The sequence below is a fragment of the Hoplias malabaricus genome, chromosome 15 (assembly GCF_029633855.1).
Source record: "Hoplias malabaricus isolate fHopMal1 chromosome 15, fHopMal1.hap1, whole genome shotgun sequence".
Taxonomy (NCBI): domain Eukaryota; kingdom Metazoa; phylum Chordata; class Actinopteri; order Characiformes; family Erythrinidae; genus Hoplias; species Hoplias malabaricus.
This window is the reverse complement of record NC_089814.1, coordinates 25,092,659-25,119,409: the sequence shown is the minus strand read 5'-3', so window position 1 is coordinate 25,119,409 and position 26,751 is coordinate 25,092,659. Positions and strand designations below refer to the sequence as shown.

General features: G+C 52.2%; 54 non-coding genes across 54 annotated transcripts; 28 read left to right on the top strand and 26 right to left on the bottom strand.

Moving 5' to 3' along the window:
- Positions 1-56: 56 nt before the first annotated feature.
- On the top strand, positions 57-128 carry trnad-guc (transfer RNA aspartic acid (anticodon GUC)). Its single transcript has one exon. It is a non-coding gene; the product is annotated as a tRNA-Asp (tRNA).
- An 89-nt stretch (positions 129-217) lies between these two features.
- On the bottom strand, positions 218-289 carry trnag-ucc (transfer RNA glycine (anticodon UCC)). The gene has a single exon. It is a non-coding gene; the product is annotated as a tRNA-Gly (tRNA).
- A 735-nt stretch (positions 290-1,024) lies between these two features.
- Positions 1,025-1,096, top strand: trnad-guc (transfer RNA aspartic acid (anticodon GUC)). Its single transcript has one exon. It is a non-coding gene; the product is annotated as a tRNA-Asp (tRNA).
- A 90-nt stretch (positions 1,097-1,186) lies between these two features.
- trnag-ucc (transfer RNA glycine (anticodon UCC)) lies at positions 1,187-1,258 on the bottom strand. Its single transcript has one exon. It is a non-coding gene; the product is annotated as a tRNA-Gly (tRNA).
- A 735-nt stretch (positions 1,259-1,993) lies between these two features.
- Positions 1,994-2,065, top strand: trnad-auc (transfer RNA aspartic acid (anticodon AUC)). The gene has a single exon. It is a non-coding gene; the product is annotated as a tRNA-Asp (tRNA).
- A 1,058-nt stretch (positions 2,066-3,123) lies between these two features.
- trnag-ucc (transfer RNA glycine (anticodon UCC)) lies at positions 3,124-3,195 on the bottom strand. The gene has a single exon. It is a non-coding gene; the product is annotated as a tRNA-Gly (tRNA).
- Positions 3,196-3,930: 735 nt separating this feature from the next.
- trnad-auc (transfer RNA aspartic acid (anticodon AUC)) lies at positions 3,931-4,002 on the top strand. The gene has a single exon. It is a non-coding gene; the product is annotated as a tRNA-Asp (tRNA).
- Positions 4,003-5,060: 1,058 nt separating this feature from the next.
- Positions 5,061-5,132, bottom strand: trnag-ucc (transfer RNA glycine (anticodon UCC)). Its single transcript has one exon. It is a non-coding gene; the product is annotated as a tRNA-Gly (tRNA).
- Positions 5,133-5,867: 735 nt separating this feature from the next.
- trnad-guc (transfer RNA aspartic acid (anticodon GUC)) lies at positions 5,868-5,939 on the top strand. Its single transcript has one exon. It is a non-coding gene; the product is annotated as a tRNA-Asp (tRNA).
- A 90-nt stretch (positions 5,940-6,029) lies between these two features.
- Positions 6,030-6,101, bottom strand: trnag-ucc (transfer RNA glycine (anticodon UCC)). Its single transcript has one exon. It is a non-coding gene; the product is annotated as a tRNA-Gly (tRNA).
- Positions 6,102-6,836: 735 nt separating this feature from the next.
- Positions 6,837-6,908, top strand: trnad-guc (transfer RNA aspartic acid (anticodon GUC)). Its single transcript has one exon. It is a non-coding gene; the product is annotated as a tRNA-Asp (tRNA).
- Positions 6,909-6,998: 90 nt separating this feature from the next.
- trnag-ucc (transfer RNA glycine (anticodon UCC)) lies at positions 6,999-7,070 on the bottom strand. Its single transcript has one exon. It is a non-coding gene; the product is annotated as a tRNA-Gly (tRNA).
- A 735-nt stretch (positions 7,071-7,805) lies between these two features.
- trnad-guc (transfer RNA aspartic acid (anticodon GUC)) lies at positions 7,806-7,877 on the top strand. Its single transcript has one exon. It is a non-coding gene; the product is annotated as a tRNA-Asp (tRNA).
- Positions 7,878-7,967: 90 nt separating this feature from the next.
- On the bottom strand, positions 7,968-8,039 carry trnag-ucc (transfer RNA glycine (anticodon UCC)). The gene has a single exon. It is a non-coding gene; the product is annotated as a tRNA-Gly (tRNA).
- Positions 8,040-8,774: 735 nt separating this feature from the next.
- trnad-guc (transfer RNA aspartic acid (anticodon GUC)) lies at positions 8,775-8,846 on the top strand. Its single transcript has one exon. It is a non-coding gene; the product is annotated as a tRNA-Asp (tRNA).
- Positions 8,847-8,936: 90 nt separating this feature from the next.
- Positions 8,937-9,008, bottom strand: trnag-ucc (transfer RNA glycine (anticodon UCC)). The gene has a single exon. It is a non-coding gene; the product is annotated as a tRNA-Gly (tRNA).
- Positions 9,009-9,743: 735 nt separating this feature from the next.
- Positions 9,744-9,815, top strand: trnad-guc (transfer RNA aspartic acid (anticodon GUC)). Its single transcript has one exon. It is a non-coding gene; the product is annotated as a tRNA-Asp (tRNA).
- A 90-nt stretch (positions 9,816-9,905) lies between these two features.
- trnag-ucc (transfer RNA glycine (anticodon UCC)) lies at positions 9,906-9,977 on the bottom strand. The gene has a single exon. It is a non-coding gene; the product is annotated as a tRNA-Gly (tRNA).
- A 735-nt stretch (positions 9,978-10,712) lies between these two features.
- On the top strand, positions 10,713-10,784 carry trnad-guc (transfer RNA aspartic acid (anticodon GUC)). Its single transcript has one exon. It is a non-coding gene; the product is annotated as a tRNA-Asp (tRNA).
- A 90-nt stretch (positions 10,785-10,874) lies between these two features.
- trnag-ucc (transfer RNA glycine (anticodon UCC)) lies at positions 10,875-10,946 on the bottom strand. Its single transcript has one exon. It is a non-coding gene; the product is annotated as a tRNA-Gly (tRNA).
- Positions 10,947-11,681: 735 nt separating this feature from the next.
- Positions 11,682-11,753, top strand: trnad-guc (transfer RNA aspartic acid (anticodon GUC)). The gene has a single exon. It is a non-coding gene; the product is annotated as a tRNA-Asp (tRNA).
- Positions 11,754-11,843: 90 nt separating this feature from the next.
- Positions 11,844-11,915, bottom strand: trnag-ucc (transfer RNA glycine (anticodon UCC)). The gene has a single exon. It is a non-coding gene; the product is annotated as a tRNA-Gly (tRNA).
- A 735-nt stretch (positions 11,916-12,650) lies between these two features.
- On the top strand, positions 12,651-12,722 carry trnad-guc (transfer RNA aspartic acid (anticodon GUC)). The gene has a single exon. It is a non-coding gene; the product is annotated as a tRNA-Asp (tRNA).
- A 90-nt stretch (positions 12,723-12,812) lies between these two features.
- trnag-ucc (transfer RNA glycine (anticodon UCC)) lies at positions 12,813-12,884 on the bottom strand. The gene has a single exon. It is a non-coding gene; the product is annotated as a tRNA-Gly (tRNA).
- A 735-nt stretch (positions 12,885-13,619) lies between these two features.
- trnad-guc (transfer RNA aspartic acid (anticodon GUC)) lies at positions 13,620-13,691 on the top strand. Its single transcript has one exon. It is a non-coding gene; the product is annotated as a tRNA-Asp (tRNA).
- A 90-nt stretch (positions 13,692-13,781) lies between these two features.
- Positions 13,782-13,853, bottom strand: trnag-ucc (transfer RNA glycine (anticodon UCC)). Its single transcript has one exon. It is a non-coding gene; the product is annotated as a tRNA-Gly (tRNA).
- A 735-nt stretch (positions 13,854-14,588) lies between these two features.
- trnad-guc (transfer RNA aspartic acid (anticodon GUC)) lies at positions 14,589-14,660 on the top strand. Its single transcript has one exon. It is a non-coding gene; the product is annotated as a tRNA-Asp (tRNA).
- Positions 14,661-14,750: 90 nt separating this feature from the next.
- On the bottom strand, positions 14,751-14,822 carry trnag-ucc (transfer RNA glycine (anticodon UCC)). Its single transcript has one exon. It is a non-coding gene; the product is annotated as a tRNA-Gly (tRNA).
- A 735-nt stretch (positions 14,823-15,557) lies between these two features.
- Positions 15,558-15,629, top strand: trnad-guc (transfer RNA aspartic acid (anticodon GUC)). Its single transcript has one exon. It is a non-coding gene; the product is annotated as a tRNA-Asp (tRNA).
- A 90-nt stretch (positions 15,630-15,719) lies between these two features.
- Positions 15,720-15,791, bottom strand: trnag-ucc (transfer RNA glycine (anticodon UCC)). Its single transcript has one exon. It is a non-coding gene; the product is annotated as a tRNA-Gly (tRNA).
- Positions 15,792-16,526: 735 nt separating this feature from the next.
- Positions 16,527-16,598, top strand: trnad-guc (transfer RNA aspartic acid (anticodon GUC)). Its single transcript has one exon. It is a non-coding gene; the product is annotated as a tRNA-Asp (tRNA).
- Positions 16,599-16,687: 89 nt separating this feature from the next.
- On the bottom strand, positions 16,688-16,759 carry trnag-ucc (transfer RNA glycine (anticodon UCC)). The gene has a single exon. It is a non-coding gene; the product is annotated as a tRNA-Gly (tRNA).
- Positions 16,760-17,494: 735 nt separating this feature from the next.
- On the top strand, positions 17,495-17,566 carry trnad-guc (transfer RNA aspartic acid (anticodon GUC)). Its single transcript has one exon. It is a non-coding gene; the product is annotated as a tRNA-Asp (tRNA).
- Positions 17,567-17,656: 90 nt separating this feature from the next.
- Positions 17,657-17,728, bottom strand: trnag-ucc (transfer RNA glycine (anticodon UCC)). The gene has a single exon. It is a non-coding gene; the product is annotated as a tRNA-Gly (tRNA).
- A 735-nt stretch (positions 17,729-18,463) lies between these two features.
- trnad-guc (transfer RNA aspartic acid (anticodon GUC)) lies at positions 18,464-18,535 on the top strand. The gene has a single exon. It is a non-coding gene; the product is annotated as a tRNA-Asp (tRNA).
- Positions 18,536-18,625: 90 nt separating this feature from the next.
- trnag-ucc (transfer RNA glycine (anticodon UCC)) lies at positions 18,626-18,697 on the bottom strand. Its single transcript has one exon. It is a non-coding gene; the product is annotated as a tRNA-Gly (tRNA).
- Positions 18,698-19,432: 735 nt separating this feature from the next.
- Positions 19,433-19,504, top strand: trnad-guc (transfer RNA aspartic acid (anticodon GUC)). The gene has a single exon. It is a non-coding gene; the product is annotated as a tRNA-Asp (tRNA).
- Positions 19,505-19,593: 89 nt separating this feature from the next.
- Positions 19,594-19,665, bottom strand: trnag-ucc (transfer RNA glycine (anticodon UCC)). Its single transcript has one exon. It is a non-coding gene; the product is annotated as a tRNA-Gly (tRNA).
- Positions 19,666-20,400: 735 nt separating this feature from the next.
- On the top strand, positions 20,401-20,472 carry trnad-guc (transfer RNA aspartic acid (anticodon GUC)). The gene has a single exon. It is a non-coding gene; the product is annotated as a tRNA-Asp (tRNA).
- An 89-nt stretch (positions 20,473-20,561) lies between these two features.
- On the bottom strand, positions 20,562-20,633 carry trnag-ucc (transfer RNA glycine (anticodon UCC)). The gene has a single exon. It is a non-coding gene; the product is annotated as a tRNA-Gly (tRNA).
- A 735-nt stretch (positions 20,634-21,368) lies between these two features.
- Positions 21,369-21,440, top strand: trnad-guc (transfer RNA aspartic acid (anticodon GUC)). The gene has a single exon. It is a non-coding gene; the product is annotated as a tRNA-Asp (tRNA).
- An 89-nt stretch (positions 21,441-21,529) lies between these two features.
- Positions 21,530-21,601, bottom strand: trnag-ucc (transfer RNA glycine (anticodon UCC)). The gene has a single exon. It is a non-coding gene; the product is annotated as a tRNA-Gly (tRNA).
- Positions 21,602-22,336: 735 nt separating this feature from the next.
- Positions 22,337-22,408, top strand: trnad-guc (transfer RNA aspartic acid (anticodon GUC)). The gene has a single exon. It is a non-coding gene; the product is annotated as a tRNA-Asp (tRNA).
- An 89-nt stretch (positions 22,409-22,497) lies between these two features.
- trnag-ucc (transfer RNA glycine (anticodon UCC)) lies at positions 22,498-22,569 on the bottom strand. The gene has a single exon. It is a non-coding gene; the product is annotated as a tRNA-Gly (tRNA).
- A 735-nt stretch (positions 22,570-23,304) lies between these two features.
- trnad-guc (transfer RNA aspartic acid (anticodon GUC)) lies at positions 23,305-23,376 on the top strand. The gene has a single exon. It is a non-coding gene; the product is annotated as a tRNA-Asp (tRNA).
- An 89-nt stretch (positions 23,377-23,465) lies between these two features.
- On the bottom strand, positions 23,466-23,537 carry trnag-ucc (transfer RNA glycine (anticodon UCC)). The gene has a single exon. It is a non-coding gene; the product is annotated as a tRNA-Gly (tRNA).
- Positions 23,538-24,272: 735 nt separating this feature from the next.
- Positions 24,273-24,344, top strand: trnad-guc (transfer RNA aspartic acid (anticodon GUC)). The gene has a single exon. It is a non-coding gene; the product is annotated as a tRNA-Asp (tRNA).
- Positions 24,345-24,433: 89 nt separating this feature from the next.
- Positions 24,434-24,505, bottom strand: trnag-ucc (transfer RNA glycine (anticodon UCC)). The gene has a single exon. It is a non-coding gene; the product is annotated as a tRNA-Gly (tRNA).
- A 453-nt stretch (positions 24,506-24,958) lies between these two features.
- trnav-cac (transfer RNA valine (anticodon CAC)) lies at positions 24,959-25,031 on the top strand. Its single transcript has one exon. It is a non-coding gene; the product is annotated as a tRNA-Val (tRNA).
- A 209-nt stretch (positions 25,032-25,240) lies between these two features.
- Positions 25,241-25,312, top strand: trnad-guc (transfer RNA aspartic acid (anticodon GUC)). The gene has a single exon. It is a non-coding gene; the product is annotated as a tRNA-Asp (tRNA).
- Positions 25,313-25,401: 89 nt separating this feature from the next.
- Positions 25,402-25,473, bottom strand: trnag-ucc (transfer RNA glycine (anticodon UCC)). The gene has a single exon. It is a non-coding gene; the product is annotated as a tRNA-Gly (tRNA).
- Positions 25,474-25,926: 453 nt separating this feature from the next.
- On the top strand, positions 25,927-25,999 carry trnav-cac (transfer RNA valine (anticodon CAC)). Its single transcript has one exon. It is a non-coding gene; the product is annotated as a tRNA-Val (tRNA).
- Positions 26,000-26,208: 209 nt separating this feature from the next.
- Positions 26,209-26,280, top strand: trnad-guc (transfer RNA aspartic acid (anticodon GUC)). Its single transcript has one exon. It is a non-coding gene; the product is annotated as a tRNA-Asp (tRNA).
- Positions 26,281-26,369: 89 nt separating this feature from the next.
- On the bottom strand, positions 26,370-26,441 carry trnag-ucc (transfer RNA glycine (anticodon UCC)). Its single transcript has one exon. It is a non-coding gene; the product is annotated as a tRNA-Gly (tRNA).
- Between the last annotated feature and the right edge of the window lie 310 nt (positions 26,442-26,751).

Genomic DNA, 26,751 nt, shown 5'->3' with positions numbered 1-26,751 from the left:
CGTCCATGCTTTCGTAGTGGTGGTTCTCCCACAGCCCCACTGGCCCTGCGCAGTCGTCCTCGTTAGTATAGTGGACAGTATCTCCGCCTGTCACGCGGAAGACCGGGGTTCGATTCCCCGACGGGGAGAAAGGTGATTTTCTTGCGCTATGTAGATTTGCAAAACAATTCGCTTCGCAAACCGTGGCAGCTGTTGGAGAAACGTGTTTTAAAGTGAATGCGTTGGCCGGGAATCGAACCCGGGTCAACTGCTTGGAAGGCAGCTATGCTCACCACTATACCACCAACGCCACAGCGGGCGGAAGCTGGACCTAGGCCGTTTGCACGAACGTCATTGCTTGAAGTCCTATTATGATCCGCGTCAAGCCGTGGCTGCCCCTCCAGGCTGTTTGGGTTCTCCGTAATGTCGAAGTGCCATGTCACTGTCCACCATGACCCGAACGGCAGACTGTCTGTTTGGCCAGCGGCTGGTTTCTGTAGTGTAGTGGTTATCACGTTTGCCTAACACGCGAAAGCTCCCCGGATCGATGCCGGGCGGAAACGCAAGGCTTACTAAAGCCAGGATTAGCGTCTCTTCTCTTTGCTACCTGTTTAATCCTCGTCTTGACTTGTGTGGCTTTTATTTTCCAAATAAAAGCAATGCGGCTGCCCCTCCAGTCTGTTTGGGTTCTCCGGAATGTCGAAGTGCCATGTGACTGTCCACCATGAGCCGAACGGGAGACTGTCTGTTTGCTCAGCGGCTGGTTTCTGTAGTGTAGTGGTTATCACGTTCGCCTCACACGCGAAAGGTCCCCGGATCGATGCCGGGCAGAAACACAAGGCGCCTCTCTTCTCTTTGCTAGCCGTTTAATCCTCGTCTTGACCTCTGTGGCTTTTATTTTCAAGGTCTTAGGATTTGGCCAATTTTAGCTGATATCAGAAGAAAAAAAACAGGACTAAGTGCAGCCTAAAGGAATTCGTTCAAAGTGTCGTCCATGCTTTCGTAGTGGTGGTTCTCCCACAGCCCCACTGGCCCTGCGCAGTCGTCCTCGTTAGTATAGTGGACAGTATCTCCGCCTGTCACGCGGAAGACCGGGGTTCGATTCCCCGACGGGGAGAAAGGGTGATTTTCTTGCGCTATGTAGATTTGCAAAACAATTCGCTTCGCAAACCGTGGCAGCTGTTGGAGAAACGTGTTTTAAAGTGAATGCGTTGGCCGGGAATCGAACCCGGGTCAACTGCTTGGAAGGCAGCTACGCTCACCACTATACCACCAACGCCACAGCGGGCGGAAGCTGGACCTAGGCCGTTTGCACGAACGTCATTGCTTGAAGTCCTATTATGATCCGCGTCAAGCCGTGGCTGCCCCTCCAGGCTGTTTGGGTTCTCCGTAATGTCGAAGTGCCATGTCACTGTCCACCATGACCCGAACGGCAGACTGTCTGTCTGGCCAGCGGCTGGTTTCTGTAGTGTAGTGGTTATCACGTTTGCCTAACACGCGAAAGCTCCCCGGATCGATGCCGGGCGGAAACGCAAGGCTTACTAAAGCCAGGATTAGCGTCTCTTCTCTTTGCTACCTGTTTAATCCTCGTCTTGACTTGTGTGGCTTTTATTTTCCAAATAAAAGCAATGCGGCTGCCCCTCCAGTCTGTTTGGGTTCTCCGGAATGTCGAAGTGCCATGTGACTGTCCACCATGAGCCGAACGGGAGACTGTCTGTTTGCTCAGCGGCTGGTTTCTGTAGTGTAGTGGTTATCACGTTCGCCTCACACGCGAAAGGTCCCCGGATCGATGCCGGGCAGAAACACAAGGCGCGTCTCTTCTCTTTGCTAGCCGTTTAATCCTCGTCTTGACCTCTGTGGCTTTTATTTTCAAGGTCTTAGGATTTGGCCAATTTTAGCTGATATCAAAAGAAAAAAAACAGGACTAAGTGCAGCCTAAAGGAATTCGTTCAAAGTGTCGTCCATGCTTTCGTAGTGGTGGTTCTCCCACAGCCCCACTGGCCCTGCGCAGTCGTCCTCGTTAGTATAGTGGACAGTATCTCCGCCTATCACGCGGAAGACCGGGGTTCGATTCCCCGACGGGGAGAAAGGGTGATTTTCTTGCGCTATGTAGATTTGCAAAACAATTCGCTTCGCAAACCGTGGCAGCTGTTGGAGAAACGTGTTTTAAAGTGAATGCGTTGGCCGGGAATCGAACCCAGGTCAACTGCTTGGAAGGCAGCTACGCTCACCACTATACCACCAACGCCACAGCGGGCGGAAGCTGGACCTAGGCCGTTTGCACCAACGTCATTGCTTGAAGTCCTATTATGATCCGCGTCAAGCCGTGGCTGCCCCTCCAGGCTGTTTGGGTTCTCCGTAATGTCGAAGTGCCATGTCACTGTCCACCATGACCCGAACGGCAGACTGTCTGTCTGGCCAGCGGCTGGTTTCTGTAGTGTAGTGGTTATCACGTTTGCCTAACACGCGAAAGCTCCCCGGATCGATGCCGGGCGGAAACGCAAGGCTTACTAAAGCCAGGATTAGCGTCTCTTCTCTTTGCTACCTGTTTAATCCTCGTCTTGACTTGTGTGGCTTTTATTTTCCAAATAAAAGCAATGCGGCTGCCCCTCCAGTCTGTTTGGGTTCTCCGGAATGTCGAAGTGCCATGTGACTGTCCACCATGAGCCGAACGGGAGACTGTCTGTTTGCTCAGCGGCTGGTTTCTGTAGTGTAGTGGTTATCACGTTCGCCTCACACGCGAAAGGTCCCCGGATCGATGCCGGGCAGAAACACAAGGCGCGTCTCTTCTCTTTGCTAGCCGTTTAATCCTCGTCTTGACCTCTGTGGCTTTTATTTTCAAGGTCTTAGGATTTGACCAATTTTAGCTGATATCAAAAGAAAAAAAACAGGACTAAGTGCAGCCTAAAGGAATTCGTTCAAAGTGTCGTCCATGCTTTCGTAGTGGTGGTTCTCCCACAGCCCCACTGGCCCTGCGCAGTCGTCCTCGTTAGTATAGTGGACAGTATCTCCGCCTGTCACGCGGAAGACTGGGGTTCGATTCCCTGACGGGGAGAAAGGTGATTTTCTTGCGCTATGTAGATTTGCAAAACAATTCGCTTCGCAAACCGTGGCAGCTGTTGGAGAAACGTGTTTTAAAGTGAATGCGTTGGCCGGGAATCGAACCCGGGTCAACTGCTTGGAAGGCAGCTATGCTCACCACTATACCACCAACGCCACAGCGGGCGGAAGCTGGACCTAGGCCGTTTGCACGAACGTCATTGCTTGAAGTCCTATTATGATCCGCGTCAAGCCGTGGCTGCCCCTCCAGGCTGTTTGGGTTCTCCGTAATGTCGAAGTGCCATGTCACTGTCCACCATGACCCGAACGGCAGACTGTCTGTTTGGCCAGCGGCTGGTTTCTGTAGTGTAGTGGTTATCACGTTTGCCTAACACGCGAAAGCTCCCCGGATCGATGCCGGGCGGAAACGCAAGGCTTACTAAAGCCAGGATTAGCGTCTCTTCTCTTTGCTACCTGTTTAATCCTCGTCTTGACTTGTGTGGCTTTTATTTTCCAAATAAAAGCAATGCGGCTGCCCCTCCAGTCTGTTTGGGTTCTCCGGAATGTCGAAGTGCCATGTGACTGTCCACCATGAGCCGAACGGGAGACTGTCTGTTTGCTCAGCGGCTGGTTTCTGTAGTGTAGTGGTTATCACGTTCGCCTCACACGCGAAAGGTCCCCGGATCGATGCCGGGCAGAAACACAAGGCGCGTCTCTTCTCTTTGCTAGCCGTTTAATCCTCGTCTTGACCTCTGTGGCTTTTATTTTCAAGGTCTTAGGATTTGGCCAATTTTAGCTGATATCAAAAGAAAAAAAACAGGACTAAGTGCAGCCTAAAGGAATTCGTTCAAAGTGTCGTCCATGCTTTCGTAGTGGTGGTTCTCCCACAGCCCCACTGGCCCTGCGCAGTCGTCCTCGTTAGTATAGTGGACAGTATCTCCGCCTATCACGCGGAAGACCGGGGTTCGATTCCCCGACGGGGAGAAAGGGTGATTTTCTTGCGCTATGTAGATTTGCAAAACAATTCGCTTCGCAAACCGTGGCAGCTGTTGGAGAAACGTGTTTTAAAGTGAATGCGTTGGCCGGGAATCGAACCCAGGTCAACTGCTTGGAAGGCAGCTACGCTCACCACTATACCACCAACGCCACAGCGGGCGGAAGCTGGACCTAGGCCGTTTGCACCAACGTCATTGCTTGAAGTCCTATTATGATCCGCGTCAAGCCGTGGCTGCCCCTCCAGGCTGTTTGGGTTCTCCGTAATGTCGAAGTGCCATGTCACTGTCCACCATGACCCGAACGGCAGACTGTCTGTCTGGCCAGCGGCTGGTTTCTGTAGTGTAGTGGTTATCACGTTTGCCTAACACGCGAAAGCTCCCCGGATCGATGCCGGGCGGAAACGCAAGGCTTACTAAAGCCAGGATTAGCGTCTCTTCTCTTTGCTACCTGTTTAATCCTCGTCTTGACTTGTGTGGCTTTTATTTTCCAAATAAAAGCAATGCGGCTGCCCCTCCAGTCTGTTTGGGTTCTCCGGAATGTCGAAGTGCCATGTGACTGTCCACCATGAGCCGAACGGGAGACTGTCTGTTTGCTCAGCGGCTGGTTTCTGTAGTGTAGTGGTTATCACGTTCGCCTCACACGCGAAAGGTCCCCGGATCGATGCCGGGCAGAAACACAAGGCGCGTCTCTTCTCTTTGCTAGCCGTTTAATCCTCGTCTTGACCTCTGTGGCTTTTATTTTCAAGGTCTTAGGATTTGACCAATTTTAGCTGATATCAAAAGAAAAAAAACAGGACTAAGTGCAGCCTAAAGGAATTCGTTCAAAGTGTCGTCCATGCTTTCGTAGTGGTGGTTCTCCCACAGCCCCACTGGCCCTGCGCAGTCGTCCTCGTTAGTATAGTGGACAGTATCTCCGCCTGTCACGCGGAAGACTGGGGTTCGATTCCCTGACGGGGAGAAAGGTGATTTTCTTGCGCTATGTAGATTTGCAAAACAATTCGCTTCGCAAACCGTGGCAGCTGTTGGAGAAACGTGTTTTAAAGTGAATGCGTTGGCCGGGAATCGAACCCGGGTCAACTGCTTGGAAGGCAGCTATGCTCACCACTATACCACCAACGCCACAGCGGGCGGAAGCTGGACCTAGGCCGTTTGCACGAACGTCATTGCTTGAAGTCCTATTATGATCCGCGTCAAGCCGTGGCTGCCCCTCCAGGCTGTTTGGGTTCTCCGTAATGTCGAAGTGCCATGTCACTGTCCACCATGACCCGAACGGCAGACTGTCTGTTTGGCCAGCGGCTGGTTTCTGTAGTGTAGTGGTTATCACGTTTGCCTAACACGCGAAAGCTCCCCGGATCGATGCCGGGCGGAAACGCAAGGCTTACTAAAGCCAGGATTAGCGTCTCTTCTCTTTGCTACCTGTTTAATCCTCGTCTTGACTTGTGTGGCTTTTATTTTCCAAATAAAAGCAATGCGGCTGCCCCTCCAGTCTGTTTGGGTTCTCCGGAATGTCGAAGTGCCATGTGACTGTCCACCATGAGCCGAACGGGAGACTGTCTGTTTGCTCAGCGGCTGGTTTCTGTAGTGTAGTGGTTATCACGTTCGCCTCACACGCGAAAGGTCCCCGGATCGATGCCGGGCAGAAACACAAGGCGCCTCTCTTCTCTTTGCTAGCCGTTTAATCCTCGTCTTGACCTCTGTGGCTTTTATTTTCAAGGTCTTAGGATTTGGCCAATTTTAGCTGATATCAGAAGAAAAAAAACAGGACTAAGTGCAGCCTAAAGGAATTCGTTCAAAGTGTCGTCCATGCTTTCGTAGTGGTGGTTCTCCCACAGCCCCACTGGCCCTGCGCAGTCGTCCTCGTTAGTATAGTGGACAGTATCTCCGCCTGTCACGCGGAAGACCGGGGTTCGATTCCCCGACGGGGAGAAAGGGTGATTTTCTTGCGCTATGTAGATTTGCAAAACAATTCGCTTCGCAAACCGTGGCAGCTGTTGGAGAAACGTGTTTTAAAGTGAATGCGTTGGCCGGGAATCGAACCCGGGTCAACTGCTTGGAAGGCAGCTACGCTCACCACTATACCACCAACGCCACAGCGGGCGGAAGCTGGACCTAGGCCGTTTGCACGAACGTCATTGCTTGAAGTCCTATTATGATCCGCGTCAAGCCGTGGCTGCCCCTCCAGGCTGTTTGGGTTCTCCGTAATGTCGAAGTGCCATGTCACTGTCCACCATGACCCGAACGGCAGACTGTCTGTCTGGCCAGCGGCTGGTTTCTGTAGTGTAGTGGTTATCACGTTTGCCTAACACGCGAAAGCTCCCCGGATCGATGCCGGGCGGAAACGCAAGGCTTACTAAAGCCAGGATTAGCGTCTCTTCTCTTTGCTACCTGTTTAATCCTCGTCTTGACTTGTGTGGCTTTTATTTTCCAAATAAAAGCAATGCGGCTGCCCCTCCAGTCTGTTTGGGTTCTCCGGAATGTCGAAGTGCCATGTGACTGTCCACCATGAGCCGAACGGGAGACTGTCTGTTTGCTCAGCGGCTGGTTTCTGTAGTGTAGTGGTTATCACGTTCGCCTCACACGCGAAAGGTCCCCGGATCGATGCCGGGCAGAAACACAAGGCGCGTCTCTTCTCTTTGCTAGCCGTTTAATCCTCGTCTTGACCTCTGTGGCTTTTATTTTCAAGGTCTTAGGATTTGGCCAATTTTAGCTGATATCAAAAGAAAAAAAACAGGACTAAGTGCAGCCTAAAGGAATTCGTTCAAAGTGTCGTCCATGCTTTCGTAGTGGTGGTTCTCCCACAGCCCCACTGGCCCTGCGCAGTCGTCCTCGTTAGTATAGTGGACAGTATCTCCGCCTGTCACGCGGAAGACCGGGGTTCGATTCCCCGACGGGGAGAAAGGGTGATTTTCTTGCGCTATGTAGATTTGCAAAACAATTCGCTTCGCAAACCGTGGCAGCTGTTGGAGAAACGTGTTTTAAAGTGAATGCGTTGGCCGGGAATCGAACCCGGGTCAACTGCTTGGAAGGCAGCTACGCTCACCACTATACCACCAACGCCACAGCGGGCGGAAGCTGGACCTAGGCCGTTTGCACGAACGTCATTGCTTGAAGTCCTATTATGATCCGCGTCAAGCCGTGGCTGCCCCTCCAGGCTGTTTGGGTTCTCCGTAATGTCGAAGTGCCATGTCACTGTCCACCATGACCCGAACGGCAGACTGTCTGTCTGGCCAGCGGCTGGTTTCTGTAGTGTAGTGGTTATCACGTTTGCCTAACACGCGAAAGCTCCCCGGATCGATGCCGGGCGGAAACGCAAGGCTTACTAAAGCCAGGATTAGCGTCTCTTCTCTTTGCTACCTGTTTAATCCTCGTCTTGACTTGTGTGGCTTTTATTTTCCAAATAAAAGCAATGCGGCTGCCCCTCCAGTCTGTTTGGGTTCTCCGGAATGTCGAAGTGCCATGTGACTGTCCACCATGAGCCGAACGGGAGACTGTCTGTTTGCTCAGCGGCTGGTTTCTGTAGTGTAGTGGTTATCACGTTCGCCTCACACGCGAAAGGTCCCCGGATCGATGCCGGGCAGAAACACAAGGCGCCTCTCTTCTCTTTGCTAGCCGTTTAATCCTCGTCTTGACCTCTGTGGCTTTTATTTTCAAGGTCTTAGGATTTGGCCAATTTTAGCTGATATCAGAAGAAAAAAAACAGGACTAAGTGCAGCCTAAAGGAATTCGTTCAAAGTGTCGTCCATGCTTTCGTAGTGGTGGTTCTCCCACAGCCCCACTGGCCCTGCGCAGTCGTCCTCGTTAGTATAGTGGACAGTATCTCCGCCTGTCACGCGGAAGACCGGGGTTCGATTCCCCGACGGGGAGAAAGGGTGATTTTCTTGCGCTATGTAGATTTGCAAAACAATTCGCTTCGCAAACCGTGGCAGCTGTTGGAGAAACGTGTTTTAAAGTGAATGCGTTGGCCGGGAATCGAACCCGGGTCAACTGCTTGGAAGGCAGCTACGCTCACCACTATACCACCAACGCCACAGCGGGCGGAAGCTGGACCTAGGCCGTTTGCACGAACGTCATTGCTTGAAGTCCTATTATGATCCGCGTCAAGCCGTGGCTGCCCCTCCAGGCTGTTTGGGTTCTCCGTAATGTCGAAGTGCCATGTCACTGTCCACCATGACCCGAACGGCAGACTGTCTGTCTGGCCAGCGGCTGGTTTCTGTAGTGTAGTGGTTATCACGTTTGCCTAACACGCGAAAGCTCCCCGGATCGATGCCGGGCGGAAACGCAAGGCTTACTAAAGCCAGGATTAGCGTCTCTTCTCTTTGCTACCTGTTTAATCCTCGTCTTGACTTGTGTGGCTTTTATTTTCCAAATAAAAGCAATGCGGCTGCCCCTCCAGTCTGTTTGGGTTCTCCGGAATGTCGAAGTGCCATGTGACTGTCCACCATGAGCCGAACGGGAGACTGTCTGTTTGCTCAGCGGCTGGTTTCTGTAGTGTAGTGGTTATCACGTTCGCCTCACACGCGAAAGGTCCCCGGATCGATGCCGGGCAGAAACACAAGGCGCGTCTCTTCTCTTTGCTAGCCGTTTAATCCTCGTCTTGACCTCTGTGGCTTTTATTTTCAAGGTCTTAGGATTTGGCCAATTTTAGCTGATATCAAAAGAAAAAAAACAGGACTAAGTGCAGCCTAAAGGAATTCGTTCAAAGTGTCGTCCATGCTTTCGTAGTGGTGGTTCTCCCACAGCCCCACTGGCCCTGCGCAGTCGTCCTCGTTAGTATAGTGGACAGTATCTCCGCCTGTCACGCGGAAGACCGGGGTTCGATTCCCCGACGGGGAGAAAGGGTGATTTTCTTGCGCTATGTAGATTTGCAAAACAATTCGCTTCGCAAACCGTGGCAGCTGTTGGAGAAACGTGTTTTAAAGTGAATGCGTTGGCCGGGAATCGAACCCGGGTCAACTGCTTGGAAGGCAGCTACGCTCACCACTATACCACCAACGCCACAGCGGGCGGAAGCTGGACCTAGGCCGTTTGCACGAACGTCATTGCTTGAAGTCCTATTATGATCCGCGTCAAGCCGTGGCTGCCCCTCCAGGCTGTTTGGGTTCTCCGTAATGTCGAAGTGCCATGTCACTGTCCACCATGACCCGAACGGCAGACTGTCTGTCTGGCCAGCGGCTGGTTTCTGTAGTGTAGTGGTTATCACGTTTGCCTAACACGCGAAAGCTCCCCGGATCGATGCCGGGCGGAAACGCAAGGCTTACTAAAGCCAGGATTAGCGTCTCTTCTCTTTGCTACCTGTTTAATCCTCGTCTTGACTTGTGTGGCTTTTATTTTCCAAATAAAAGCAATGCGGCTGCCCCTCCAGTCTGTTTGGGTTCTCCGGAATGTCGAAGTGCCATGTGACTGTCCACCATGAGCCGAACGGGAGACTGTCTGTTTGCTCAGCGGCTGGTTTCTGTAGTGTAGTGGTTATCACGTTCGCCTCACACGCGAAAGGTCCCCGGATCGATGCCGGGCAGAAACACAAGGCGCGTCTCTTCTCTTTGCTAGCCGTTTAATCCTCGTCTTGACCTCTGTGGCTTTTATTTTCAAGGTCTTAGGATTTGGCCAATTTTAGCTGATATCAAAAGAAAAAAAACAGGACTAAGTGCAGCCTAAAGGAATTCGTTCAAAGTGTCGTCCATGCTTTCGTAGTGGTGGTTCTCCCACAGCCCCACTGGCCCTGCGCAGTCGTCCTCGTTAGTATAGTGGACAGTATCTCCGCCTGTCACGCGGAAGACCGGGGTTCGATTCCCCGACGGGGAGAAAGGGTGATTTTCTTGCGCTATGTAGATTTGCAAAACAATTCGCTTCGCAAACCGTGGCAGCTGTTGGAGAAACGTGTTTTAAAGTGAATGCGTTGGCCGGGAATCGAACCCGGGTCAACTGCTTGGAAGGCAGCTACGCTCACCACTATACCACCAACGCCACAGCGGGCGGAAGCTGGACCTAGGCCGTTTGCACGAACGTCATTGCTTGAAGTCCTATTATGATCCGCGTCAAGCCGTGGCTGCCCCTCCAGGCTGTTTGGGTTCTCCGTAATGTCGAAGTGCCATGTCACTGTCCACCATGACCCGAACGGCAGACTGTCTGTCTGGCCAGCGGCTGGTTTCTGTAGTGTAGTGGTTATCACGTTTGCCTAACACGCGAAAGCTCCCCGGATCGATGCCGGGCGGAAACGCAAGGCTTACTAAAGCCAGGATTAGCGTCTCTTCTCTTTGCTACCTGTTTAATCCTCGTCTTGACTTGTGTGGCTTTTATTTTCCAAATAAAAGCAATGCGGCTGCCCCTCCAGTCTGTTTGGGTTCTCCGGAATGTCGAAGTGCCATGTGACTGTCCACCATGAGCCGAACGGGAGACTGTCTGTTTGCTCAGCGGCTGGTTTCTGTAGTGTAGTGGTTATCACGTTCGCCTCACACGCGAAAGGTCCCCGGATCGATGCCGGGCAGAAACACAAGGCGCGTCTCTTCTCTTTGCTAGCCGTTTAATCCTCGTCTTGACCTCTGTGGCTTTTATTTTCAAGGTCTTAGGATTTGGCCAATTTTAGCTGATATCAAAAGAAAAAAAACAGGACTAAGTGCAGCCTAAAGGAATTCGTTCAAAGTGTCGTCCATGCTTTCGTAGTGGTGGTTCTCCCACAGCCCCACTGGCCCTGCGCAGTCGTCCTCGTTAGTATAGTGGACAGTATCTCCGCCTGTCACGCGGAAGACCGGGGTTCGATTCCCCGACGGGGAGAAAGGGTGATTTTCTTGCGCTATGTAGATTTGCAAAACAATTCGCTTCGCAAACCGTGGCAGCTGTTGGAGAAACGTGTTTTAAAGTGAATGCGTTGGCCGGGAATCGAACCCGGGTCAACTGCTTGGAAGGCAGCTACGCTCACCACTATACCACCAACGCCACAGCGGGCGGAAGCTGGACCTAGGCCGTTTGCACGAACGTCATTGCTTGAAGTCCTATTATGATCCGCGTCAAGCCGTGGCTGCCCCTCCAGGCTGTTTGGGTTCTCCGTAATGTCGAAGTGCCATGTCACTGTCCACCATGACCCGAACGGCAGACTGTCTGTCTGGCCAGCGGCTGGTTTCTGTAGTGTAGTGGTTATCACGTTTGCCTAACACGCGAAAGCTCCCCGGATCGATGCCGGGCGGAAACGCAAGGCTTACTAAAGCCAGGATTAGCGTCTCTTCTCTTTGCTACCTGTTTAATCCTCGTCTTGACTTGTGTGGCTTTTATTTTCCAAATAAAAGCAATGCGGCTGCCCCTCCAGTCTGTTTGGGTTCTCCGGAATGTCGAAGTGCCATGTGACTGTCCACCATGAGCCGAACGGGAGACTGTCTGTTTGCTCAGCGGCTGGTTTCTGTAGTGTAGTGGTTATCACGTTCGCCTCACACGCGAAAGGTCCCCGGATCGATGCCGGGCAGAAACACAAGGCGCCTCTCTTCTCTTTGCTAGCCGTTTAATCCTCGTCTTGACCTCTGTGGCTTTTATTTTCAAGGTCTTAGGATTTGGCCAATTTTAGCTGATATCAGAAGAAAAAAAACAGGACTAAGTGCAGCCTAAAGGAATTCGTTCAAAGTGTCGTCCATGCTTTCGTAGTGGTGGTTCTCCCACAGCCCCACTGGCCCTGCGCAGTCGTCCTCGTTAGTATAGTGGACAGTATCTCCGCCTGTCACGCGGAAGACCGGGGTTCGATTCCCCGACGGGGAGAAAGGGTGATTTTCTTGCGCTATGTAGATTTGCAAAACAATTCGCTTCGCAAACCGTGGCAGCTGTTGGAGAAACGTGTTTTAAAGTGAATGCGTTGGCCGGGAATCGAACCCGGGTCAACTGCTTGGAAGGCAGCTACGCTCACCACTATACCACCAACGCCACAGCGGGCGGAAGCTGGACCTAGGCCGTTTGCACGAACGTCATTGCTTGAAGTCCTATTATGATCCGCGTCAAGCCGTGGCTGCCCCTCCAGGCTGTTTGGGTTCTCCGTAATGTCGAAGTGCCATGTCACTGTCCACCATGACCCGAACGGCAGACTGTCTGTCTGGCCAGCGGCTGGTTTCTGTAGTGTAGTGGTTATCACGTTTGCCTAACACGCGAAAGCTCCCCGGATCGATGCCGGGCGGAAACGCAAGGCTTACTAAAGCCAGGATTAGCGTCTCTTCTCTTTGCTACCTGTTTAATCCTCGTCTTGACTTGTGTGGCTTTTATTTTCCAAATAAAAGCAATGCGGCTGCCCCTCCAGTCTGTTTGGGTTCTCCGGAATGTCGAAGTGCCATGTGACTGTCCACCATGAGCCGAACGGGAGACTGTCTGTTTGCTCAGCGGCTGGTTTCTGTAGTGTAGTGGTTATCACGTTCGCCTCACACGCGAAAGGTCCCCGGATCGATGCCGGGCAGAAACACAAGGCGCGTCTCTTCTCTTTGCTAGCCGTTTAATCCTCGTCTTGACCTCTGTGGCTTTTATTTTCAAGGTCTTAGGATTTGGCCAATTTTAGCTGATATCAAAAGAAAAAAAACAGGACTAAGTGCAGCCTAAAGGAATTCGTTCAAAGTGTCGTCCATGCTTTCGTAGTGGTGGTTCTCCCACAGCCCCACTGGCCCTGCGCAGTCGTCCTCGTTAGTATAGTGGACAGTATCTCCGCCTGTCACGCGGAAGACCGGGGTTCGATTCCCCGACGGGGAGAAAGGGTGATTTTCTTGCGCTATGTAGATTTGCAAAACAATTCGCTTCGCAAACCGTGGCAGCTGTTGGAGAAACGTGTTTTAAAGTGAATGCGTTGGCCGGGAATCGAACCCGGGTCAACTGCTTGGAAGGCAGCTACGCTCACCACTATACCACCAACGCCACAGCGGGCGGAAGCTGGACCTAGGCCGTTTGCACGAACGTCATTGCTTGAAGTCCTATTATGATCCGCGTCAAGCCGTGGCTGCCCCTCCAGGCTGTTTGGGTTCTCCGTAATGTCGAAGTGCCATGTCACTGTCCACCATGACCCGAACGGCAGACTGTCTGTCTGGCCAGCGGCTGGTTTCTGTAGTGTAGTGGTTATCACGTTTGCCTAACACGCGAAAGCTCCCCGGATCGATGCCGGGCGGAAACGCAAGGCTTACTAAAGCCAGGATTAGCGTCTCTTCTCTTTGCTACCTGTTTAATCCTCGTCTTGACTTGTGTGGCTTTTATTTTCCAAATAAAAGCAATGCGGCTGCCCCTCCAGTCTGTTTGGGTTCTCCGGAATGTCGAAGTGCCATGTGACTGTCCACCATGAGCCGAACGGGAGACTGTCTGTTTGCTCAGCGGCTGGTTTCTGTAGTGTAGTGGTTATCACGTTCGCCTCACACGCGAAAGGTCCCCGGATCGATGCCGGGCAGAAACACAAGGCGCGTCTCTTCTCTTTGCTAGCCGTTTAATCCTCGTCTTGACCTCTGTGGCTTTTATTTTCAAGGTCTTAGGATTTGGCCAATTTTAGCTGATATCAAAAGAAAAAAAACAGGACTAAGTGCAGCCTAAAGGAATTCGTTCAAAGTGTCGTCCATGCTTTCGTAGTGGTGGTTCTCCCACAGCCCCACTGGCCCTGCGCAGTCGTCCTCGTTAGTATAGTGGACAGTATCTCCGCCTGTCACGCGGAAGACCGGGGTTCGATTCCCCGACGGGGAGAAAGGGTGATTTTCTTGCGCTATGTAGATTTGCAAAACAATTCGCTTCGCAAACCGTGGCAGCTGTTGGAGAAACGTGTTTTAAAGTGAATGCGTTGGCCGGGAATCGAACCCGGGTCAACTGCTTGGAAGGCAGCTACGCTCACCACTATACCACCAACGCCACAGCGGGCGGAAGCTGGACCTAGGCCGTTTGCACGAACGTCATTGCTTGAAGTCCTATTATGATCCGCGTCAAGCCGTGGCTGCCCCTCCAGGCTGTTTGGGTTCTCCGTAATGTCGAAGTGCCATGTCACTGTCCACCATGACCCGAACGGCAGACTGTCTGTCTGGCCAGCGGCTGGTTTCTGTAGTGTAGTGGTTATCACGTTTGCCTAACACGCGAAAGCTCCCCGGATCGATGCCGGGCGGAAACGCAAGGCTTACTAAAGCCAGGATTAGCGTCTCTTCTCTTTGCTACCTGTTTAATCCTCGTCTTGACTTGTGTGGCTTTTATTTTCCAAATAAAAGCAATGCGGCTGCCCCTCCAGTCTGTTTGGGTTCTCCGGAATGTCGAAGTGCCATGTGACTGTCCACCATGAGCCGAACGGGAGACTGTCTGTTTGCTCAGCGGCTGGTTTCTGTAGTGTAGTGGTTATCACGTTCGCCTCACACGCGAAAGGTCCCCGGATCGATGCCGGGCAGAAACACAAGGCGCCTCTCTTCTCTTTGCTAGCCGTTTAATCCTCGTCTTGACCTCTGTGGCTTTTATTTTCAAGGTCTTAGGATTTGGCCAATTTTAGCTGATATCAGAAGAAAAAAAACAGGACTAAGTGCAGCCTAAAGGAATTCGTTCAAAGTGTCGTCCATGCTTTCGTAGTGGTGGTTCTCCCACAGCCCCACTGGCCCTGCGCAGTCGTCCTCGTTAGTATAGTGGACAGTATCTCCGCCTGTCACGCGGAAGACCGGGGTTCGATTCCCCGACGGGGAGAAAGGGTGATTTTCTTGCGCTATGTAGATTTGCAAAACAATTCGCTTCGCAAACCGTGGCAGCTGTTGGAGAAACGTGTTTTAAAGTGAATGCGTTGGCCGGGAATCGAACCCGGGTCAACTGCTTGGAAGGCAGCTACGCTCACCACTATACCACCAACGCCACAGCGGGCGGAAGCTGGACCTAGGCCGTTTGCACGAACGTCATTGCTTGAAGTCCTATTATGATCCGCGTCAAGCCGTGGCTGCCCCTCCAGGCTGTTTGGGTTCTCCGTAATGTCGAAGTGCCATGTCACTGTCCACCATGACCCGAACGGCAGACTGTCTGTCTGGCCAGCGGCTGGTTTCTGTAGTGTAGTGGTTATCACGTTTGCCTAACACGCGAAAGCTCCCCGGATCGATGCCGGGCGGAAACGCAAGGCTTACTAAAGCCAGGATTAGCGTCTCTTCTCTTTGCTACCTGTTTAATCCTCGTCTTGACTTGTGTGGCTTTTATTTTCCAAATAAAAGCAATGCGGCTGCCCCTCCAGTCTGTTTGGGTTCTCCGGAATGTCGAAGTGCCATGTGACTGTCCACCATGAGCCGAACGGGAGACTGTCTGTTTGCTCAGCGGCTGGTTTCTGTAGTGTAGTGGTTATCACGTTCGCCTCACACGCGAAAGGTCCCCGGATCGATGCCGGGCAGAAACACAAGGCGCGTCTCTTCTCTTTGCTAGCCGTTTAATCCTCGTCTTGACCTCTGTGGCTTTTATTTTCAAGGTCTTAGGATTTGGCCAATTTTAGCTGATATCAAAAGAAAAAAAACAGGACTAAGTGCAGCCTAAAGGAATTCGTTCAAAGTGTCGTCCATGCTTTCGTAGTGGTGGTTCTCCCACAGCCCTACTGGCCCTGCGCAGTCGTCCTCGTTAGTATAGTGGACAGTATCTCCGCCTGTCACGCGGAAGACCGGGGTTCGATTCCCCGACGGGGAGAAAGGGTGATTTTCTTGCGCTATGTAGATTTGCAAAACAATTCGCTTCGCAAACCGTGGCAGCTGTTGGAGAAACGTGTTTTAAAGTGAATGCGTTGGCCGGGAATCGAACCCGGGTCAACTGCTTGGAAGGCAGCTACGCTCACCACTATACCACCAACGCCACAGCGGGCGGAAGCTGGACCTAGGCCGTTTGCACGAACGTCATTGCTTGAAGTCCTATTATGATCCGCGTCAAGCCGTGGCTGCCCCTCCAGGCTGTTTGGGTTCTCCGTAATGTCGAAGTGCCATGTCACTGTCCACCATGACCCGAACGGCAGACTGTCTGTCTGGCCAGCGGCTGGTTTCTGTAGTGTAGTGGTTATCACGTTTGCCTAACACGCGAAAGCTCCCCGGATCGATGCCGGGCGGAAACGCAAGGCTTACTAAAGCCAGGATTAGCGTCTCTTCTCTTTGCTACCTGTTTAATCCTCGTCTTGACTTGTGTGGCTTTTATTTTCCAAATAAAAGCAATGCGGCTGCCCCTCCAGTCTGTTTGGGTTCTCCGGAATGTCGAAGTGCCATGTGACTGTCCACCATGAGCCGAACGGGAGACTGTCTGTTTGCTCAGCGGCTGGTTTCTGTAGTGTAGTGGTTATCACGTTCGCCTCACACGCGAAAGGTCCCCGGATCGATGCCGGGCAGAAACACAAGGCGCGTCTCTTCTCTTTGCTAGCCGTTTAATCCTCGTCTTGACCTCTGTGGCTTTTATTTTCAAGGTCTTAGGATTTGGCCAATTTTAGCTGATATCAGAAGAAAAAAAACAGGACTAAGTGCAGCCTAAAGGAATTCGTTCAAAGTGTCGTCCATGCTTTCGTAGTGGTGGTTCTCCCACAGCCCCACTGGCCCTGCGCAGTCGTCCTCGTTAGTATAGTGGACAGTATCTCCGCCTGTCACGCGGAAGACCGGGGTTCGATTCCCCGACGGGGAGAAAGGTGATTTTCTTGCGCTATGTAGATTTGCAAAACAATTCGCTTCGCAAACCGTGGCAGCTGTTGGAGAAACGTGTTTTAAAGTGAATGCGTTGGCCGGGAATCGAACCCGGGTCAACTGCTTGGAAGGCAGCTATGCTCACCACTATACCACCAACGCCACAGCGGGCGGAAGCTGGACCTAGGCCGTTTGCACGAACGTCATTGCTTGAAGTCCTATTATGATCCGCGTCAAGCCGTGGCTGCCCCTCCAGGCTGTTTGGGTTCTCCGTAATGTCGAAGTGCCATGTCACTGTCCACCATGACCCGAACGGCAGACTGTCTGTCTGGCCAGCGGCTGGTTTCTGTAGTGTAGTGGTTATCACGTTTGCCTAACACGCGAAAGCTCCCCGGATCGATGCCGGGCGGAAACGCAAGGCTTACTAAAGCCAGGATTAGCGTCTCTTCTCTTTGCTACCTGTTTAATCCTCGTCTTGACTTGTGTGGCTTTTATTTTCCAAATAAAAGCAATGCGGCTGCCCCTCCAGTCTGTTTGGGTTCTCCGGAATGTCGAAGTGCCATGTGACTGTCCACCATGAGCCGAACGGGAGACTGTCTGTTTGCTCAGCGGCTGGTTTCTGTAGTGTAGTGGTTATCACGTTCGCCTCACACGCGAAAGGTCCCCGGATCGATGCCGGGCAGAAACACAAGGCGCCTCTCTTCTCTTTGCTAGCCGTTTAATCCTCGTCTTGACCTCTGTGGCTTTTATTTTCAAGGTCTTAGGATTTGGCCAATTTTAGCTGATATCAGAAGAAAAAAAACAGGACTAAGTGCAGCCTAAAGGAATTCGTTCAAAGTGTCGTCCATGCTTTCGTAGTGGTGGTTCTCCCACAGCCCCACTGGCCCTGCGCAGTCGTCCTCGTTAGTATAGTGGACAGTATCTCCGCCTGTCACGCGGAAGACCGGGGTTCGATTCCCCGACGGGGAGAAAGGGTGATTTTCTTGCGCTATGTAGATTTGCAAAACAATTCGCTTCGCAAACCGTGGCAGCTGTTGGAGAAACGTGTTTTAAAGTGAATGCGTTGGCCGGGAATCGAACCCGGGTCAACTGCTTGGAAGGCAGCTACGCTCACCACTATACCACCAACGCCACAGCGGGCGGAAGCTGGACCTAGGCCGTTTGCACGAACGTCATTGCTTGAAGTCCTATTATGATCCGCGTCAAGCCGTGGCTGCCCCTCCAGGCTGTTTGGGTTCTCCGTAATGTCGAAGTGCCATGTCACTGTCCACCATGACCCGAACGGCAGACTGTCTGTCTGGCCAGCGGCTGGTTTCTGTAGTGTAGTGGTTATCACGTTTGCCTAACACGCGAAAGCTCCCCGGATCGATGCCGGGCGGAAACGCAAGGCTTACTAAAGCCAGGATTAGCGTCTCTTCTCTTTGCTACCTGTTTAATCCTCGTCTTGACTTGTGTGGCTTTTATTTTCCAAATAAAAGCAATGCGGCTGCCCCTCCAGTCTGTTTGGGTTCTCCGGAATGTCGAAGTGCCATGTGACTGTCCACCATGAGCCGAACGGGAGACTGTCTGTTTGCTCAGCGGCTGGTTTCTGTAGTGTAGTGGTTATCACGTTCGCCTCACACGCGAAAGGTCCCCGGATCGATGCCGGGCAGAAACACAAGGCGCGTCTCTTCTCTTTGCTAGCCGTTTAATCCTCGTCTTGACCTCTGTGGCTTTTATTTTCAAGGTCTTAGGATTTGGCCAATTTTAGCTGATATCAAAAGAAAAAAAACAGGACTAAGTGCAGCCTAAAGGAATTCGTTCAAAGTGTCGTCCATGCTTTCGTAGTGGTGGTTCTCCCACAGCCCCACTGGCCCTGCGCAGTCGTCCTCGTTAGTATAGTGGACAGTATCTCCGCCTGTCACGCGGAAGACCGGGGTTCGATTCCCCGACGGGGAGAAAGGGTGATTTTCTTGCGCTATGTAGATTTGCAAAACAATTCGCTTCGCAAACCGTGGCAGCTGTTGGAGAAACGTGTTTTAAAGTGAATGCGTTGGCCGGGAATCGAACCCGGGTCAACTGCTTGGAAGGCAGCTACGCTCACCACTATACCACCAACGCCACAGCGGGCGGAAGCTGGACCTAGGCCGTTTGCACGAACGTCATTGCTTGAAGTCCTATTATGATCCGCGTCAAGCCGTGGCTGCCCCTCCAGGCTGTTTGGGTTCTCCGTAATGTCGAAGTGCCATGTCACTGTCCACCATGACCCGAACGGCAGACTGTCTGTCTGGCCAGCGGCTGGTTTCTGTAGTGTAGTGGTTATCACGTTTGCCTAACACGCGAAAGCTCCCCGGATCGATGCCGGGCGGAAACGCAAGGCTTACTAAAGCCAGGATTAGCGTCTCTTCTCTTTGCTACCTGTTTAATCCTCGTCTTGACTTGTGTGGCTTTTATTTTCCAAATAAAAGCAATGCGGCTGCCCCTCCAGTCTGTTTGGGTTCTCCGGAATGTCGAAGTGCCATGTGACTGTCCACCATGAGCCGAACGGGAGACTGTCTGTTTGCTCAGCGGCTGGTTTCTGTAGTGTAGTGGTTATCACGTTCGCCTCACACGCGAAAGGTCCCCGGATCGATGCCGGGCAGAAACACAAGGCGCGTCTCTTCTCTTTGCTAGCCGTTTAATCCTCGTCTTGACCTCTGTGGCTTTTATTTTCAAGGTCTTAGGATTTGGCCAATTTTAGCTGATATCAGAAGAAAAAAAACAGGACTAAGTGCAGCCTAAAGGAATTCGTTCAAAGTGTCGTCCATGCTTTCGTAGTGGTGGTTCTCCCACAGCCCCACTGGCCCTGCGCAGTCGTCCTCGTTAGTATAGTGGACAGTATCTCCGCCTGTCACGCGGAAGACCGGGGTTCGATTCCCCGACGGGGAGAAAGGTGATTTTCTTGCGCTATGTAGATTTGCAAAACAATTCGCTTCGCAAACCGTGGCAGCTGTTGGAGAAACGTGTTTTAAAGTGAATGCGTTGGCCGGGAATCGAACCCGGGTCAACTGCTTGGAAGGCAGCTATGCTCACCACTATACCACCAACGCCACAGCGGGCGGAAGCTGGACCTAGGCCGTTTGCACGAACGTCATTGCTTGAAGTCCTATTATGATCCGCGTCAAGCCGTGGCTGCCCCTCCAGGCTGTTTGGGTTCTCCGTAATGTCGAAGTGCCATGTCACTGTCCACCATGACCCGAACGGCAGACTGTCTGTTTGGCCAGCGGCTGGTTTCTGTAGTGTAGTGGTTATCACGTTTGCCTAACACGCGAAAGCTCCCCGGATCGATGCCGGGCGGAAACGCAAGGCTTACTAAAGCCAGGATTAGCGTCTCTTCTCTTTGCTACCTGTTTAATCCTCGTCTTGACTTGTGTGGCTTTTATTTTCCAAATAAAAGCAATGCGGCTGCCCCTCCAGTCTGTTTGGGTTCTCCGGAATGTCGAAGTGCCATGTGACTGTCCACCATGAGCCGAACGGGAGACTGTCTGTTTGCTCAGCGGCTGGTTTCTGTAGTGTAGTGGTTATCACGTTCGCCTCACACGCGAAAGGTCCCCGGATCGATGCCAGGCAGAAACACAAGGCGCGTCTCTTCTCTTTGCTAGCCGTTTAATCCTCGTCTTGACCTCTGTGGCTTTTATTTTCAAGGTCTTAGGATTTGGCCAATTTTAGCTGATATCAGAAGAAAAAAAACAGGACTAAGTGCAGCCTAAAGGAATTCGTTCAAAGTGTCGTCCATGCTTTCGTAGTGGTGGTTCTCCCACAGCCCCACTGGCCCTGCGCAGTCGTCCTCGTTAGTATAGTGGACAGTATCTCCGCCTGTCACGCGGAAGACCGGGGTTCGATTCCCCGACGGGGAGAAAGGTGATTTTCTTGCGCTATGTAGATTTGCAAAACAATTCGCTTCGCAAACCGTGGCAGCTGTTGGAGAAACGTGTTTTAAAGTGAATGCGTTGGCCGGGAATCGAACCCGGGTCAACTGCTTGGAAGGCAGCTATGCTCACCACTATACCACCAACGCCACAGCGGGCGGAAGCTGGACCTAGGCCGTTTGCACGAACGTCATTGCTTGAAGTCCTATTATGATCCGCGTCAAGCCGTGGCTGCCCCTCCAGGCTGTTTGGGTTCTCCGTAATGTCGAAGTGCCATGTCACTGTCCACCATGACCCGAACGGCAGACTGTCTGTTTGGCCAGCGGCTGGTTTCTGTAGTGTAGTGGTTATCACGTTTGCCTAACACGCGAAAGCTCCCCGGATCGATGCCGGGCGGAAACGCAAGGCTTACTAAAGCCAGGATTAGCGTCTCTTCTCTTTGCTACCTGTTTAATCCTCGTCTTGACTTGTGTGGCTTTTATTTTCCAAATAAAAGCAATGCGGCTGCCCCTCCAGTCTGTTTGGGTTCTCCGGAATGTCGAAGTGCCATGTGACTGTCCACCATGAGCCGAACGGGAGACTGTCTGTTTGCTCAGCGGCTGGTTTCTGTAGTGTAGTGGTTATCACGTTCGCCTCACACGCGAAAGGTCCCCGGATCGATGCCGGGCAGAAACACAAGGCGCGTCTCTTCTCTTTGCTAGCCGTTTAATCCTCGTCTTGACCTCTGTGGCTTTTATTTTCAAGGTCTTAGGATTTGGCCAATTTTAGCTGATATCAAAAGAAAAAAAACAGGACTAAGTGCAGCCTAAAGGAATTCGTTCAAAGTGTCGTCCATGCTTTCGTAGTGGTGGTTCTCCCACAGCCCCACTGGCCCTGCGCAGTCGTCCTCGTTAGTATAGTGGACAGTATCTCCGCCTGTCACGCGGAAGACCGGGGTTCGATTCCCCGACGGGGAGAAAGGTGATTTTCTTGCGCTATGTAGATTTGCAAAACAATTCGCTTCGCAAACCGTGGCAGCTGTTGGAGAAACGTGTTTTAAAGTGAATGCGTTGGCCGGGAATCGAACCCGGGTCAACTGCTTGGAAGGCAGCTACGCTCACCACTATACCACCAACGCCACAGCGGGCGGAAGCTGGACCTAGGCCGTTTGCACGAACGTCATTGCTTGAAGTCCTATTATGATCCTCGTCAAGCCGTGGCTGCCCCTCCAGGCTGTTTGGGTTCTCCGTAATGTCGAAGTGCCATGTCACTGTCCACCATGACCCGAACGGCAGACTGTCTGTTTGGCCAGCGGCTGGTTTCTGTAGTGTAGTGGTTATCACGTTTGCCTAACACGCGAAAGCTCCCCGGATCGATGCCGGGCGGAAACGCAAGGCTTACTAAAGCCAGGATTAGCGTCTCTTCTCTTTGCTACCTGTTTAATCCTCGTCTTGACTTGTGTGGCTTTTATTTTCCAAATAAAAGCAATGCGGCTGCCCCTCCAGTCTGTTTGGGTTCTCCGGAATGTCGAAGTGCCATGTGACTGTCCACCATGAGCCGAACGGGAGACTGTCTGTTTGCTCAGCGGCTGGTTTCTGTAGTGTAGTGGTTATCACGTTCGCCTCACACGCGAAAGGTCCCCGGATCGATGCCGGGCAGAAACACAAGGCGCGTCTCTTCTCTTTGCTAGCCGTTTAATCCTCGTCTTGACCTCTGTGGCTTTTATTTTCAAGGTCTTAGGATTTGGCCAATTTTAGCTGATATCAGAAGAAAAAAAACAGGACTAAGTGCAGCCTAAAGGAATTCGTTCAAAGTGTCGTCCATGCTTTCGTAGTGGTGGTTCTCCCACAGCCCCACTGGCCCTGCGCAGTCGTCCTCGTTAGTATAGTGGACAGTATCTCCGCCTGTCACGCGGAAGACCGGGGTTCGATTCCCCGACGGGGAGAAAGGTGATTTTCTTGCGCTATGTAGATTTGCAAAACAATTCGCTTCGCAAACCGTGGCAGCTGTTGGAGAAACGTGTTTTAAAGTGAATGCGTTGGCCGGGAATCGAACCCGGGTCAACTGCTTGGAAGGCAGCTATGCTCACCACTATACCACCAACGCCACAGCGGGCGGAAGCTGGACCTAGGCCGTTTGCACGAACGTCATTGCTTGAAGTCCTATTATGATCCGCGTCAAGCCGTGGCTGCCCCTCCAGGCTGTTTGGGTTCTCCGTAATGTCGAAGTGCCATGTCACTGTCCACCATGACCCGAACGGCAGACTGTCTGTTTGGCCAGCGGCTGGTTTCTGTAGTGTAGTGGTTATCACGTTTGCCTAACACGCGAAAGCTCCCCGGATCGATGCCGGGCGGAAACGCAAGGCTTACTAAAGCCAGGATTAGCGTCTCTTCTCTTTGCTACCTGTTTAATCCTCGTCTTGACTTGTGTGGCTTTTATTTTCCAAATAAAAGCAATGCGGCTGCCCCTCCAGTCTGTTTGGGTTCTCCGGAATGTCGAAGTGCCATGTGACTGTCCACCATGAGCCGAACGGGAGACTGTCTGTTTGCTCAGCGGCTGGTTTCTGTAGTGTAGTGGTTATCACGTTCGCCTCACACGCGAAAGGTCCCCGGATCGATGCCGGGCAGAAACACAAGGCGCGTCTCTTCTCTTTGCTAGCCGTTTAATCCTCGTCTTGACCTCTGTGGCTTTTATTTTCAAGGTCTTAGGATTTGGCCAATTTTAGCTGATATCAAAAGAAAAAAAACAGGACTAAGTGCAGCCTAAAGGAATTCGTTCAAAGTGTCGTCCATGCTTTCGTAGTGGTGGTTCTCCCACAGCCCCACTGGCCCTGCGCAGTCGTCCTCGTTAGTATAGTGGACAGTATCTCCGCCTGTCACGCGGAAGACCGGGGTTCGATTCCCCGACGGGGAGAAAGGTGATTTTCTTGCGCTATGTAGATTTGCAAAACAATTCGCTTCGCAAACCGTGGCAGCTGTTGGAGAAACGTGTTTTAAAGTGAATGCGTTGGCCGGGAATCGAACCCGGGTCAACTGCTTGGAAGGCAGCTATGCTCACCACTATACCACCAACGCCACAGCGGGCGGAAGCTGGACCTAGGCCGTTTGCACGAACGTCATTGCTTGAAGTCCTATTATGATCCGCGTCAAGCCGTGGCTGCCCCTCCAGGCTGTTTGGGTTCTCCGTAATGTCGAAGTGCCATGTCACTGTCCACCATGACCCGAACGGCAGACTGTCTGTTTGGCCAGCGGCTGGTTTCTGTAGTGTAGTGGTTATCACGTTTGCCTAACACGCGAAAGCTCCCCGGATCGATGCCGGGCGGAAACGCAAGGCTTACTAAAGCCAGGATTAGCGTCTCTTCTCTTTGCTACCTGTTTAATCCTCGTCTTGACTTGTGTGGCTTTTATTTTCCAAATAAAAGCAATGCGGCTGCCCCTCCAGTCTGTTTGGGTTCTCCGGAATGTCGAAGTGCCATGTGACTGTCCACCATGAGCCGAACGGGAGACTGTCTGTTTGCTCAGCGGCTGGTTTCTGTAGTGTAGTGGTTATCACGTTCGCCTCACACGCGAAAGGTCCCCGGATCGATGCCGGGCAGAAACACAAGGCGCGTCTCTTCTCTTTGCTAGCCGTTTAATCCTCGTCTTGACCTCTGTGGCTTTTATTTTCAAGGTCTTAGGATTTGGCCAATTTTAGCTGATATCAAAAGAAAAAAAACAGGACTAAGTGCAGCCTAAAGGAATTCGTTCAAAGTGTCGTCCATGCTTTCGTAGTGGTGGTTCTCCCACAGCCCCACTGGCCCTGCGCAGTCGTCCTCGTTAGTATAGTGGACAGTATCTCCGCCTGTCACGCGGAAGACCGGGGTTCGATTCCCCGACGGGGAGAAAGGTGATTTTCTTGCGCTATGTAGATTTGCAAAACAATTCGCTTCGCAAACCGTGGCAGCTGTTGGAGAAACGTGTTTTAAAGTGAATGCGTTGGCCGGGAATCGAACCCGGGTCAACTGCTTGGAAGGCAGCTATGCTCACCACTATACCACCAACGCCACAGCGGGCGGAAGCTGGACCTAGGCCGTTTGCACGAACGTCATTGCTTGAAGTCCTAATATGATCCGCGTCAAGCCGTGGCTGCCCCTCCAGGCTGTTTGGGTTCTCCGTAATGTCGAAGTGCCATGTCACTGTCCACCATGACCCGAACGGCAGACTGTCTGTTTGGCCAGCGGCTGGTTTCTGTAGTGTAGTGGTTATCACGTTTGCCTAACACGCGAAAGCTCCCCGGATCGATGCCGGGCGGAAACGCAAGGCTTACTAAAGCCAGGATTAGCGTCTCTTCTCTTTGCTACCTGTTTAATCCTCGTCTTGACTTGTGTGGCTTTTATTTTCCAAATAAAAGCAATGCGGCTGCCCCTCCAGTCTGTTTGGGTTCTCCGGAATGTCGAAGTGCCATGTGACTGTCCACCATGAGCCGAACGGGAGACTGTCTGTTTGCTCAGCGGCTGGTTTCTGTAGTGTAGTGGTTATCACGTTCGCCTCACACGCGAAAGGTCCCCGGATCGATGCCGGGCAGAAACACAAGGCGCGTCTCTTCTCTTTGCTAGCCGTTTAATCCTCGTCTTGACCTCTGTGGCTTTTATTTTCAAGGTCTTAGGATTTGGCCAATTTTAGCTGATATCAGAAGAAAAAAAACAGGACTAAGTGCAGCCTAAAGGAATTCGTTCAAAGTGTCGTCCATGCTTTCGTAGTGGTGGTTCTCCCACAGCCCCACTGGCCCTGCGCAGTCGTCCTCGTTAGTATAGTGGACAGTATCTCCGCCTGTCACGCGGAAGACCGGGGTTCGATTCCCCGACGGGGAGAAAGGTGATTTTCTTGCGCTATGTAGATTTGCAAAACAATTCGCTTCGCAAACCGTGGCAGCTGTTGGAGAAACGTGTTTTAAAGTGAATGCGTTGGCCGGGAATCGAACCCGGGTCAACTGCTTGGAAGGCAGCTATGCTCACCACTATACCACCAACGCCACAGCGGGCGGAAGCTGGACCTAGGCCGTTTGCACGAACGTCATTGCTTGAAGTCCTATTATGATCCGCGTCAAGCCGTGGCTGCCCCTCCAGGCTGTTTGGGTTCTCCGTAATGTCGAAGTGCCATGTCACTGTCCACCATGACCCGAACGGCAGACTGTCTGTTTGGCCAGCGGCTGGTTTCTGTAGTGTAGTGGTTATCACGTTTGCCTAACACGCGAAAGCTCCCCGGATCGATGCCGGGCGGAAACGCAAGGCTTACTAAAGCCAGGATTAGCGTCTCTTCTCTTTGCTACCTGTTTAATCCTCGTCTTGACTTGTGTGGCTTTTATTTTCCAAATAAAAGCAATGCGGCTGCCCCTCCAGTCTGTTTGGGTTCTCCGGAATGTCGAAGTGCCATGTGACTGTCCACCATGAGCCGAACGGGAGACTGTCTGTTTGCTCAGCGGCTGGTTTCTGTAGTGTAGTGGTTATCACGTTCGCCTCACACGCGAAAGGTCCCCGGATCGATGCCGGGCAGAAACACAAGGCGCGTCTCTTCTCTTTGCTAGCCGTTTAATCCTCGTCTTGACCTCTGTGGCTTTTATTTTCAAGGTCTTAGGATTTGGCCAATTTTAGCTGATATCAAAAGAAAAAAAACAGGACTAAGTGCAGCCTAAAGGAATTCGTTCAAAGTGTCGTCCATGCTTTCGTAGTGGTGGTTCTCCCACAGCCCCACTGGCCCTGCGCAGTCGTCCTCGTTAGTATAGTGGACAGTATCTCCGCCTGTCACGCGGAAGACCGGGGTTCGATTCCCCGACGGGGAGAAAGGTGATTTTCTTGCGCTATGTAGATTTGCAAAACAATTCGCTTCGCAAACCGTGGCAGCTGTTGGAGAAACGTGTTTTAAAGTGAATGCGTTGGCCGGGAATCGAACCCGGGTCAACTGCTTGGAAGGCAGCTATGCTCACCACTATACCACCAACGCCACAGCGGGCGGAAGCTGGACCTAGGCCGTTTGCACGAACGTCATTGCTTGAAGTCCTATTATGATCCTCGTCAAGCCGTGGCTGCCCCTCCAGGCTGTTTGGGTTCTCCGTAATGTCGAAGTGCCATGTCACTGTCCACCATGACCCGAACGGCAGACTGTCTGTTTGGCCAGCGGCTGGTTTCTGTAGTGTAGTGGTTATCACGTTTGCCTAACACGCGAAAGCTCCCCGGATCGATGCCGGGCGGAAACGCAAGGCTTACTAAAGCCAGGATTAGCGTCTCTTCTCTTTGCTACCTGTTTAATCCTC